The following is a 12,897-nucleotide window of genomic DNA, read 5'->3' as shown; positions in this document are numbered from 1 at the left end:
AGAGAGTAGGCTGAGACGCAGCCAAAATGCTAGAAAACTGGGTAGGGTCAATTTTGGTAAACACTGGTGGACGATAGTCGCCAACCTGCCTAGCAGGCTGGGTAACTTCCCAGATAAAACATATGAGAAAGTGATCTGACCAGGAGACCGTCAGGGGCTTGGTCACCTGAATCGGGAAGTTAGACCAAATGTGGTCTAAGATATGGCCCCTCTGATGGGTAGGGTGGGTAACTCATTGTGAGAGAAGGACCAGGGAGCTGAGGAAGTCAGCCGAATCTCCTACATCAGATTGATCGAGATGAAGATTAACATCTCCCAAAACCAAATTGTGAGCGAAGCGTAATGCTCGCTCAGCCACTGTATCCTCACATGATTTAAGAAAAACGTCAGTCGGACCAGGGGGAAGGTAGATGAGAGAGCCCCCTAGTGTGAAATGGGGCGAGAACTGTATACTAACGCCCAGAGCCTCACATTCACACCACATGCCTGAGGCATCACTATGGACCGCCCAGCCATCCCTATGCAAAATAGGCAGACCTCCCCCTCTTCCAGCTAAACGGTCCACGTGATGAAGCTTATAGCCTGCTGGTGTTGCCAACGCCACAATGGAATTGAATAAAGAATCCAGCCAAGTCTCCGTGACGAACAGCAAGTCCAAATAATTATCGGAGACTAAGTTGAAAACATCCATATAATGCTTCCTTAAAGATCTAGAATTAATAATTGATATGCAGAGCCTTTGAAGCTTCATTAGGCAGATTACCCGGGGACATGGCAGGCGTCAAAGTAAACCCCCAGTCTGAACAAACAAAGTCCGACTAAGAGAGCATAGAAAAACCTCTGTGCAAAGGACAAGGTCAAGTCCGTAGTGTCTTCAGTAACTCACCCGGCAGCTGCAATGGATTAACAGAGTCGTGCAGCATTACTGGCTCTGGCTGCTGACTTGGCGCTGATGGGCACAGACAGGCTTGCCTTAGGTGCACCTTCGCCGCGTCCGCTGCGGGTCTGAATAGAGGTCATTAGGTTGCGTTAGCTGACGGCGGAGTGCAGCGACTAGAGCGCTGATCGCCGATGGCAAAAGGCACAACAAGATTGCCGCTGATACCAAAACTGGCCTCAGAAAAGTGCTTAGTACAAAAAACGGGGTATAACACACTCCGAGCATAGGAAAGCTAACAACAGTCACAGTGCACAATTTAAAAAAGCCCCCCAGTAAATTCCCAATACACAAATCAAATAGGAAATGATAAAATGTTTGTTTTTAAAAGCAGAGCAGTAAAAGTAGACCTTTTCAAAGCGGGTAGGAAATACAATTTGGAAAAGTAATTAAGGTGAGGGAACATAGAAAAATGAACCTAAGAAAATTGACATTACATTAGTGTGGAGTGCTCACCCCTCCCCATTTCATTGTCCAATCATCACTTGGGAATACAGGAATATTGAAACATTGGGGGGTGGAACATACACCGAGAATACCAGAACAACAAGAAAACGGCCAACCTATATAAAACTCCCTTAGTTTTGTGATGCACCTCACTCCTTATACAATCACCTCAATAGTGTAAACTGAAGACAAATCCTTATGCTCACAATGTGTGCAACTCCACTGCCCCCGTCGTTCCACTGGGGTAGTTCCAACAACCCAAATACACTTTAACAACTGTAGGTTGCACCACCTGACTTGAAAAGTCCATATAAATGTAAATATACCAATGTCCATCTACTGTTGCAAAATAATCAGAGTTCTTTATTCTTCTTTACCTTATTGGCAATTGTACACCAAGACAGCTAACGTGTTTCGTTCTCTGCTGAGAACTTCATCAGGGCGAAATATTTAGATGTCCTCAAATTCCGACGCCAGGTGTGCTTAAATAGTCTTCCAATGCGTTCCAATAACCGTGTCCTACCGCCTCTGTTCACAGTAACCACAGGCAGAGACTACTTGAGTCTGATGATGCCGTTTTCACGCTGCGCCTCAAGTAGACGATTTAGTATGTGCACATACTAAATCATGTACTTGAGACGCGGCGTGAAAACGGGATTCGTCGGCACATGAGCCATTTATATTTCTTTCTAATACTCACTCTAACCTGCTCGTCCTGGGAGATTTTGATCTCTGGCAGGGGGGTCCTTTAGATGGAGCGTTTACTTCACTCTACCAATCTTTGGCCGACATCCATCTACAACAACTGGTTGGCTCCTCGACTCACAGGGGCGGTCATATGCTCGACCTTATCTTTGCAGACGCCCACTTAGCGGCGATCATTGACATTCTTGTCCAATGTTGGACGGATCACGCGCTGGTGGTCTTCTCCCTATGCCTTGGGAATAACCCCCCGGAGGTTGCAGGGGTAGGAGTCTCGCAAGTGGGTCGATCGTGGTCCAAACTGCTCAGTCTAGCCCCCCTGCCCCCTTTGCTACCTGCCAGCTTTGACCTGAGGAATTCAGTGGATGACAGCTACTCTTCCTTCTGCCGGTCTATTACCGAGTCCCTCGATAACATCGTGCCACCTCGGAAAGCAAGAGCGAGGGTGAATCGGGCCTTTCCCTGGTATACGGTGGAGCTACAACACCTGAAGTTGAGCTGCAAACGGGCAGAGAGAGCATGGAGAAGGGAGTACTCGCCCTCGGCTAAAGCCTCGTTTAGACTTGCACTGAGAGGTTATAAGGAGCAGATCAAGCAGGCCAAGGCGACCTTTATACAAACATCCTTATTACAGGCGCCTAATAAATCTCAAGCCCTATTTAAAATTGTTAAGGACTTGTCCCATCCGGTCTGTGCAGCTAACTCAGTGCGGGCCTCTCAGGCTCTATGCGACTCGCTGGCGTTGGCCTTTGAGGAGAAGACCGCCAAGATCTTGGCTGGCCTAACACTTCCTGCAACTGAGGAGGTTTGCCCTGCTAGCCTTGCGGACAGGGGGTGTGGAATCCAAGGCAGCTCACCCAGTCGACCCCAGCCGGTTGGTATAGGAGCTCCGGGGGAGCAGTCCAGTCGACCCCAGATGGTCACTGGTGCTTTCGATCTGGGAGCTCCGGGCAGCTCACCCAGTCGACCCCAGACAGTTGGTGTGGGAGCTCCGGGGGAGCAGTCCAGTCGACCCCAGACGCACATTGGAGTCTCTGATCTGGGAGATCCGGGCAGCTCACCTAGTCGACCCCAGCCGGTTAGTGTGGGAGCTCCGGGGGAGCAGTCCAGTCGACCCCAGACGCACACTGAAGTCTCTGATCTGGGAGCTCCGGCCTGCTCACCCAGTCGACCCCAGACGGCCGTCTTGGCATCTGGGTTGGGGGACTTAGGAACCTCACCCAGTCCACCACGGTTGAACTCTTTCCCCCTTCCGTCTTTTGAAGAATTTTGTAAAACGGCCTTCATGGTGTCATCTGGTTCCCCGCTTGACCCACTGCCCCCCAAATTTTGGAAAACTTTTCATGAAGAATTGTTCCCGCCTTTGTTTTCAATCTGCCTGCAATCCTTGAAATCGGCATCTGTCCCAGATTGCTGGAAGCTAGCAGTGGTGTCGCCTCTGCTAAAAAAGCCAACCTTGGATCCAGCCGGCCTCTCTAATTATAGGCCGATCTCCTTACTTCCCTTTCCCATTAAGATCTTAGAGAAGTGGGTAACTCGCTCTCTTTCCGGCTACCTGGAACAAATTGGGTGGTTCGATGAGGACCAGTTTGGCTTCCGACCTGGTCATGGGACGGAGACCGCACTTGTGACCGTGCTGGACAACCTGCGTTCGCGTGTCGACAGTGGTCGGGCAGCCTTTTTGGTGCTGCTCGACATGTCGGCCGCGTTCGACACGGTCTGCCATCGGACCCTGGTTCGGAGGCTTGAAGAGTGCAGGATCTGCGAGGGAGCCAGAGACTGGCTGATTTCATATCTTGAGGGCAGGCAACAGCTGGTGTCACTTCCACCTTTCAGCTCGGAGCCAAGGAAAATTGGACAGGGGGTGCCACAGGGCTCGGCCATCAGCCCGATATTGTTCAATCTGTACCTTCGTCCACTTATCCAGCTAATAAAATCTTTTGGGGTCTCGGCATTTAATTATGCCGATGACACTCAGCTGGTGTTTTCCTTAGAAGGGAATAATGCGATTTCACTGAGCACCTTCCATCGCTGTATGGCAGCTACGGCGGACTGGCTTCGAGCAAACTCTCTGCAATTTAATAGCGCGAAGACAGAGGTGCTCCACTGTTCCACTGATCGGATCCCGCGGCCTCTACCCACTGATTTCTGGCCCAGCACCTTTTCTGAACCAGTGTTGGCATCGGAGTCAGCTCGCAATTTAGGGGTCATGTTTGGCCCTAACTTACAATTAGACCTACATGTCAATAAAACCACGGGAACATGTATGATGCTGCTCCGTATGCTACGCAGAGTTCTGCCTTTGCTCCCCCCCCAGGCCAGACCGGAAATAGTCCGTGGGACTATTCTAAGCCGGCTGGATTACTGTAATGGTCTTCTCCTGGGGGCCCCAAAAAACTTGATAGGGAAGCTGCAGAGGGTGCAGAATATGGCTGCTAAACTGGCCCTCTCGCGACCCAGATCCAGCTCTTCTACTCTTGCGCTCCGCGATCTACACTGGCTTCCGGTAGATCTACGGGTCCAATTTAAAGCGGCCTGTTTGGTGTTTAGAGCGGTACACCTCCTAGGCCCTATCCCACTACAAAACATGTTTGCATGGTATTCTGCCCCACGTCTTTTGCGGTCGTCTTCGGCTCACCTTTTGGTGGTGCCTAGGTTTCAAAGAGTGAGGATGGGTGGCCGCTCATTCAGAGTGGCGGCAGCCAAATTGTGGAATTCTCTCCCTCTCACTCTTAGGAGCCACCAGGACTATCTTCCATTCCGGAAGGCTTTAAAGACCTATCTATTTCCCAAGTAAATGGTTGTGTGTCTGCGCTGTTTGTGTGGGGGTTTTCTGATCAAAGCGCCAGGATGCCCTCTGGGTGACAGGTATGCGCTCTATAAGTATGCTAAATAAATAAATAAATAAATTATATTTTCTTCGAGCTGGATATCGGCCGCCTAAAATTTCTTTTGAGTTGGTTATTGGCCTGATGCAGTTATTTTATTAGGCATAATCAGACTCAATTCGTCTCTGCCGGTGGTTACTGTGAACCTCAGGCAGAGGCGGTAGGCCACAGCAATTGGAACGCATTGGAAGATTATTTAACCACACCTTGCGTCGGAATTTGAGGACATCTAACTATTTCGCCCTGATGAAGTTCTCAGCAGAGGACGAAACACGTTAGCTGTCTTGGTGTACAATTGCCAATAAGGTAAAGAAGAATAAAGAACTCTGATTATTTTGCAACAGTGGATGGACATTCGTATATTTACATTTATATGAACTTTTCATGTCAGGTGGTGCAACCTACAGTTGTTAAAATACACTGAGAATAGTATAACTAAGGTAGGCTCAGTCAGTTAGATTGTCAGACTTGTCACGGACATGTCACCGACCCAACATTGTGGCAGATGACGGATGATTGAACTAAGGTGGTGGAGAGTTGCACAGCTCTAGTATTCTAGAAATTTTATATGAAATTCACCAGTATCGTCAGTGTACGAGGTTGCCTCCCGGGTGGCGTCTCTTGTCATACACGTCAAAGTGATTCCAAAGGATGTTGGAAGCATCCCCTGGCACTCCACTCTTGTGCAATTGGAATAAACCAAATCCATTATTGTAAACTAAAGTTCATGAGAGGTCTTTGTGTGGAAATAGTCCTATTTATTATCATAATTTCATATTTCATTCCATTTTGTTCATTTGCATAATTCGTTATAGTCAATCAACACAACATATTTTTTTCAGTCCAATGCATTTCGGGCTGAAACGCCCTTCATCTTGGACAGAAACTAGAAGAAAGACAAAAGTATTCTATTCAAATGTCTATAAATCATATGTCATACTTAATGATATGCATGCACTTCATGTTGTATAAAAAGTGAAAATTTGTGACAGAACCATGGTGCTTGCCCCAAGTGTACATGGTGAAAGAATAAATAAATAAACAGTCGTCCTCACTCACGTATTGTTTTTTCTGAACGGCTTATCGAATCGCTAATCAAAAACTAAAAAGAGTTCAATGTTTTAGTCCACAGGTCTAATATATTAAGTTATAAAGAGGAAAAAGCTAATCCAATACTATAAACTTACTCCATAGACGCGCAGCTTCTCTTCTGGTTTAAATCGTCCGTGGATGATTACGCGTCTGACGCGAAGCAGCCTGGATTGGCGGCTAATCGCGACAGATATTGGAAAACATTTGCGGTAGTTTCTTCTGAGTCGGGTAGCGTGATTGGTTAGAGTACCGATCATGTGATCGGGACTCGGCCAACCACGGGTAGTGGTGAGCTGCTATGTCTGGATACGGACGCTGTCATTGATGTGAGTTTGAGCAAAAAGTAAATGGGTGAAAGGGTGAATTTTTTTTTATTGTATTTAGTTAATTAAAACCTTTACAATATTGTAACATAAAACACATGATTAAAAAAGAGTACAATGTCTCAAATGGTTAAAAGGAAAACTTTCTAAGAATCCATGTAATTGAAGTGTTTGTGAGAGGGGAGAGGGGGTTCTATGGATCAGTTCATTATACTTCACGCATCCGGCTTCAGCACTATAGTATCATGTTTCTCAGTAGTTTGTATTAGCTGCAGTGACTTTTAACAGAATCTTGCGGCCCTACAAGCTGTCTGCAATTGTTGGCTGTTCAGTGCTAGCATGACAGCCGAGCGGCATGATCTAATTTTTTAAAAACGGAATGCATGATGGAGAAAGTAGCATCTCAGATTTTTCAAAGAGGGGCAGATGCATAATATGTGCAACAATGATTCTTCCTTTTGCCCACATAGTCTGCAGTCAGTGGTCGACCATGTTTGCTTGCATGTTCTTTTAAGGTGGAGGTGCCCAGCCGTAGATTTAGAGGAGTCTTTTGGGCGGCCGTGGATATATGGTTGACTAAGTAATGTAGAGGCTCCATTTTCCCCTTATGTGGCCAACACCGTCAAGCCGTGTTTTTTGTTCGCTGTTGCTGCTTTATCTAATAGCCATGATCTTTGCTTTGCGGCTCCGTTCGTCACTTTTTTAAAAGCCGCGAAGGTTTAGTTTGAATTCCATGCCTTTTCCAGATTGAGTTCTGACAGGGCATTCACGCAAACTGTGTTCCAGTCATTTTTTGATTTTCTCTGGTGTTTCATCTCCATCCAACACAGACCCATGAGAGTGTCTTCTTGAGCTGCTCTTAGTTTCCAACATGTTTTTAAAATAGCCGCTTGTCTGACTTGGTGCTGATTTGTTAGGCCAAATTCCAGGCGGATCTGCGATTGGGATATGAACCTCGGGATGTGGAAAATATGTTTGAACAGCTCTGACTGTTGCGTGTTCAAGAAGTTTGCGTCCTTACACCTGTACAATTCCGACCCGTAAGTTAGAGATGGAAGAAACTTGGCAGCTATTACCTTCAACAGGTGCCAGTTGGAGGGGCAATTCAATATTGTTTTCAGTAGGTTTAGTGCAAAACATAATTTGTTTGCCTGAGCCTTTCTGTACAATTGGTGGTCATTCAGATTCCATCTGGAGTCGACCACTATGCCCAGGTATTTGTACGAGGCAGTATGCTCAATGGAGTTGCCTGCAATGTGCCATTTGAAGGGTTTTTTCCCTAATCGCAAGGCAAAGCAGACGATCTTTGTTTTCTTGAAATTAATTTGCAGGCCCTGTGCGCTGATGTAATCGTGGAGCTTAGTGATGGAGCGTTGAAGGCCCATCCGGGTCTGGCTGCACAGTACGATGTCATCTGCGTACTGTATGCTCCTAATTTTATGCTGGGCTAGCTTTGGTGGGTCGCTTTCTGTCTCCGTGATGCTCTTATCCAGGTCTGCTGTGAAGATGTTAAACTGCGTTGGTGCCAATACGCAACCCTGCTTGAGGCCAACGTGGGTGGGTATTTTTCTAGTCATTCTTTCTCCGTTCCCTAGTTTTAATCTTACCCTGGTGGATGAGCATAGGTTGATAATTGCCCGCAACAGCTTTGGTGGTGTTTCCCAGGTGGCCATTTTTTGCCATAAGGCCTCCCTCGGGACAGTGTCGAACGCTGCTTTTAAGTAGTTTTCTCCCTTGCTTTGTCGACCAAGAGGTTTAACGCCAGCAGGTGGTTACATAGGGTGTTGGTTCCAGGCCTAAAACCAGTCTGCGTGATCGGGAGGATTTTTTTCGTACGTACCCAGTCTCCTAAGGCCGTCAACAGATTCAAAAGTAAATGAATAAAGTTATCAAGTTCAAAACCGAACAAATAAAGATATGGAAAACAATGGCACATGGATAGTAGCAAGTGAAAAGTACAAAATGTTAATTATTGGCAACAGAGGTAACACAAAAAGGAAAAAAAACAGAGTTAAATTATGATGAAATTCAGATCGGCCACCAGCAAACCCAAACTGGAAGCAAGGTCATAGAGGCCCAAGGGGCCCTGTTGGGTTTTTATGGGCTATAAGTAGCACATAAATTCAGTCCAGTCATTCAGATCATTGGGTTTGCTAGAAATCAATAAGTAAATCCAATGATTTTCTCTCTGCAATAAGAAAAGGTTGTTGTCTCTGCATTCTTGTTTTCCTACAGTTTCAAGTACCACGTATTGTAATTGAGAAACATTATGGTGAGCTTCAGCAAAATGTGTGGCAACAGACGATTTCACGTTGCCAGTTCTAATGTTCGACTTGTGATCATTCAGCCTGGTTTTTATTTTTTGTTCCGTCTTTCAGACGTACACCTTGCCACATGGACATTTCAACATGTAGATTAGGTTAGTGATATCACACTTTTAATTTGATTTTATGGCCCTTCATTGGATGGGTTATGTGATCACCTCTTATTAGGTTATTGCTACTCACGCATTGTAAACAGGGACGGGTTCCTCGATAACTTTTGTTGACTTCCGTAGTGTTTTTAAGCAGTTCGCCAAGGTTTTTATTCCTCGAAAAAGCAAAAATAGGTGGATTATCAAAGGCGTGTTTGAAATCTGGTTCTGCCTTTGAAATATTCCAATGATTCCTATTGACTTTCTTGAAGTTCATGCTCACAGTGGAGTATTTAGACACAACTGTCATTCTGTCTTCTTGTTGTTTATGTCTGATTGTTAGCAAATCTGTTCTTTGTAAGTTGTTTACCTTGTTTTCCGCTTCTTAAATCAAAGCATCTGGATAACCTCTTTCCCGGAATCTTTCTCCCATTTCTGTGATTTTTATTTTGGATTTTTCTGCATTTGATGTGATCTTTTTGACCCGCATAATTTGTGATAGCGGCAAATGTTGTTTCAAAGGTTCTTGGTGAAAACTATGATAATAAAGGGTGTTATTCCTATCTATGTTCTTACGATACATTTCAGTTTCGATTTTTCCTTGCTCTAAGTTTACTCGTAGATCTAAGAAAGTAATAGACTCTGTCGATATTTCCCAGGTGAATTGGATTCTGTCATCTTTCGTATTTAGATCCGTCAATGCCTGTTCTAATGACTCACTCGAAATTCTCCATAAGATGAAAATGTCATCTATGTAACGTACGAACAACTTGATATTGTCCGTCCATCGTGGGTCTGTCAATATGTTTTGTGTTTCATAGGATCTCATGAATAAATTTGCATAAACTGGGGCTGCGCAATTGCCCATGCTAGTCCCGATGAGTTGCTGGTACCAGGTGTCATTGTGCTTGAAGTAGCTGTGGTACAAGGTAAAAATGACAAGTTCCATCAGAAAAGTTTGTAATTGTGGATCATAGTCAGTTGTAAGTATGGCTTCTTCCATGGCTTCAATGCCTGACTCATGTGGGATTGACATGTACAATGATTTTACGTCTGCTGTGCAGAGTATAAGTTGATCATCCTTGTCAAGTTTCAAGGAATTCAGTTTAGACAAAAAGTCAGTTGTGTCTCGAATGTATGTTGTCATCCGTTGAACTGTAGGTTGCATCAATCGGTCAATGAATTGGCCTATCGGCTCGTGTAAACTGTTTTTTGTTGAAACTATCGGACGTAATGGTGGGTCAAACAAATTCTTATGCACTTTTGGCATCATATAAAATGACTGACTTTTCGGATGCACTGTGATCATAAATTTGCTGGTTCTGTCGGTGATTACACCATCATGTTTGGCTTTATTAATCAGTTCCGTGATTTCGTGAGATATTCATTGGATGGATTATGTTGTAAAGGTGCGTAAGTGTTACTATCGTTGATATGTTCTTGAATTTTCAGATTATACATAGTAGCATTCATGATGACGAGGCCTCCGCCTTTGTCAGCTTTAATGCAAACAATGTTTTTGTTCATTGATAATTTCTTCAAGATAGCTAAATCCTTGTTAGTGATGTTGCTGTGACATTTCTTCTGACAATTAATTTTGAGAAGATCCTATTTAACCAATGTCTCGAACAGATCCAATGTCTTGTGGCTCATAGGGGCCAAAAAAGTGCTTTTGGGTCGTAAACCTCTAAGTTGGTCTGGTTCTTGTGTCGTAGGTTTTTGTGATATGTTGTCAAAAAAGTGATGCAGTCTTAATTTACGCATCAGTTTTAAAAAACTGATCTCCAATTCTAAAGAGTTGGTTTGTGTGGTTGGAACAAAAGACGTCCCTTTTTGAAGTAATTTCAGTTCTTTGTCTTTCAACCTGTAGTCTGAAATATTGATAACTAGTTGTTCTTGTTTGTCTGTTTCTTTTTCTCCTTTTCCTTGACCTTGCTGGTCACGCTTCTTGTGTGTGGGAGTTCTTTTTCCCCTCCTGAGTCTTCGACTTCTGTAGGGCCTTGTTCTAAAAAAGGCACTTCCGATGAACTCGTAGTGGTAGAGGTGGATGGTGGTCCTTTTTTGTGTTGTTCTCCTGTTTTGATTGAATATAACAAATTCTGCAGATGGCGGATGATGCCACGGAGGTCAAAGATGCTGCTCATGCACTTTGACAGAAGAATCGGGAGAGAAGAGTTGGGGAGATTGCTGAGGGAGAAGAGCCTGTCTATATAGAAGGGGAAGAATCAAGGAGAGGAGCACCAGAGAGGGTTTTGACGCTGGTGTTGCACTTAGAAGAGGTTACCTGTCCTGTCGTGATCTGTTGGCTCCTGACTACTCAGGAGTCTCTTTTCCAGCTCCTTGGTCAGGGGTTGGTCCTCACACCATTCTAGGTCAATATAATTCTATGTGATATGTCCTTGTACCGTTTTCCTTTTCCACCCTTCCCAGGTACTAATGTCATGAGATTTTATTAAGCCTTTATGTTTTGCTTTGATCATTACTTTTCTCCTTGTTAAGTTGGTGTTTGACATGTATTGGTATTTGACTCACAAAATATTTGCCTAGATAAAGTTTTTAAAAGTCTCCTGAGTCTGTGGTCATTCAAAGAAATAAAAGTGAATGTCTGTATGTATGTATTGAAGCTTTATTCGGTTGTACATAGAACATCCATAAAAGCACAATATATATTACATCTAAACAGTACAGTTAAAAACAGTTGGATTTAAAAGACAGTGTGACAGTTTCCCAAGGTTCTGTTCATCCAGTAAATAAACACTTCTTAATCTTTGTATGGAGGCTACGACCATAAGAGTATAAGCTGCTAATGCGTAAACACGGAATGGACCAATACAATCTTACAGATTAAGAAAAGTGACAAACAATGCATCATGAATTGATGATAAAATACGGTTGGGTCTAAAAGAAGAATAAAACTGATCTATTTTACAGATTTACAAGTCACTATTTCTATAAATTAAGCCTATGCTTAATAGTCAATTTCAAGAAGTTTACTACTGGTTTAGCAAAAGGTTCAACTTCTAGAAATTAAAGCGCAAGGAATGCCGGTCGACACCTGCGTAAACCCATTATTTTTAAAATAGGAATGAGTCACTGCTTCCTCAGATCCTGGTAAAATTTACAAAAAAGTAACGTATGGATCGTAGTTTGGGGGGAGCAATCATCACAGGGGCATGGTTGAGGGTCTTTTTCCCAGTTATTATTTTTAGGGAAGGTGACTAAATGGTGAAAGATATTAAATCTTAACCTTGTTAACAAGAGTCTTTCATATCCTGAAAGCTCAAATGTTAGGTAAGGCTGAACCATCATTGTTGTCTGAATCTGCAGTGAGTGTTGTACAGTAGATTTAGAAACCTCACTGGATAATCGTAAAGATTTTAGATGAGTCAGACATGCTTTTTTATACCGTTTCCTTGGTATTACTGCAGTTGTAGAGGGCGAATTGTAATATTGTTTCATTCCTAGGTTGCAGAGGAATTTCCTAACATATTCTAACCAAGTGATGTGTTGGCTCTTATCTGGGGAAATACAGTCCTCAATAAGATCCCTACAAAGAGAGGTTTCTCTGGTGGACCATATATGGTGCCAAAGAAGAAGGGGTTGGATCCTTATCAGATCTGTTATAAAAGTCAAACCCAACTCCAGGCAGCAAGCATAGTTGGAAGTTCCCTTTGGGACAGCCAAGATATATTTTAAAAAGTTATTTTCCACCCTTTGGAGCTCCTCAAGTTTAGTGACGCCCCAGATCCTGGCACCATATATTGCACTTAAAATACATTTGGCCTTATAAATTTCAAGAAGTTTGACCGGGGGCGTCTGCCTAGTTTATTGGCAAAGTTAACCAAGGCTGCTGTTGTCCTTTTAAAAGTAAGCTTCCTTGACTCGATCGCAGGCTTCCAAGTGCATTTGTTGTCAAATACTATTCCCAAATAGGGATAGGTGGCTGTAAAGTCCAGTTTTTGATTTTCAATGAAAATGGGCTTGAAGTTCTACAACCTTGGGCCTGCGGACATAACAAACGTCTTTTTGATGTTTATCTTTAGGTCCAGGTTAGCCATGAAGTCGTGATACTTTACAAGGGCACGCTGGAGCTCT

The sequence above is a fragment of the Lissotriton vulgaris genome, chromosome 6 (genome assembly GCF_964263255.1).
Source record: "Lissotriton vulgaris chromosome 6, aLisVul1.2, whole genome shotgun sequence".
Taxonomy (NCBI): domain Eukaryota; kingdom Metazoa; phylum Chordata; class Amphibia; order Caudata; family Salamandridae; genus Lissotriton; species Lissotriton vulgaris.
Note: the sequence above shows the minus strand (reverse complement) of the source record.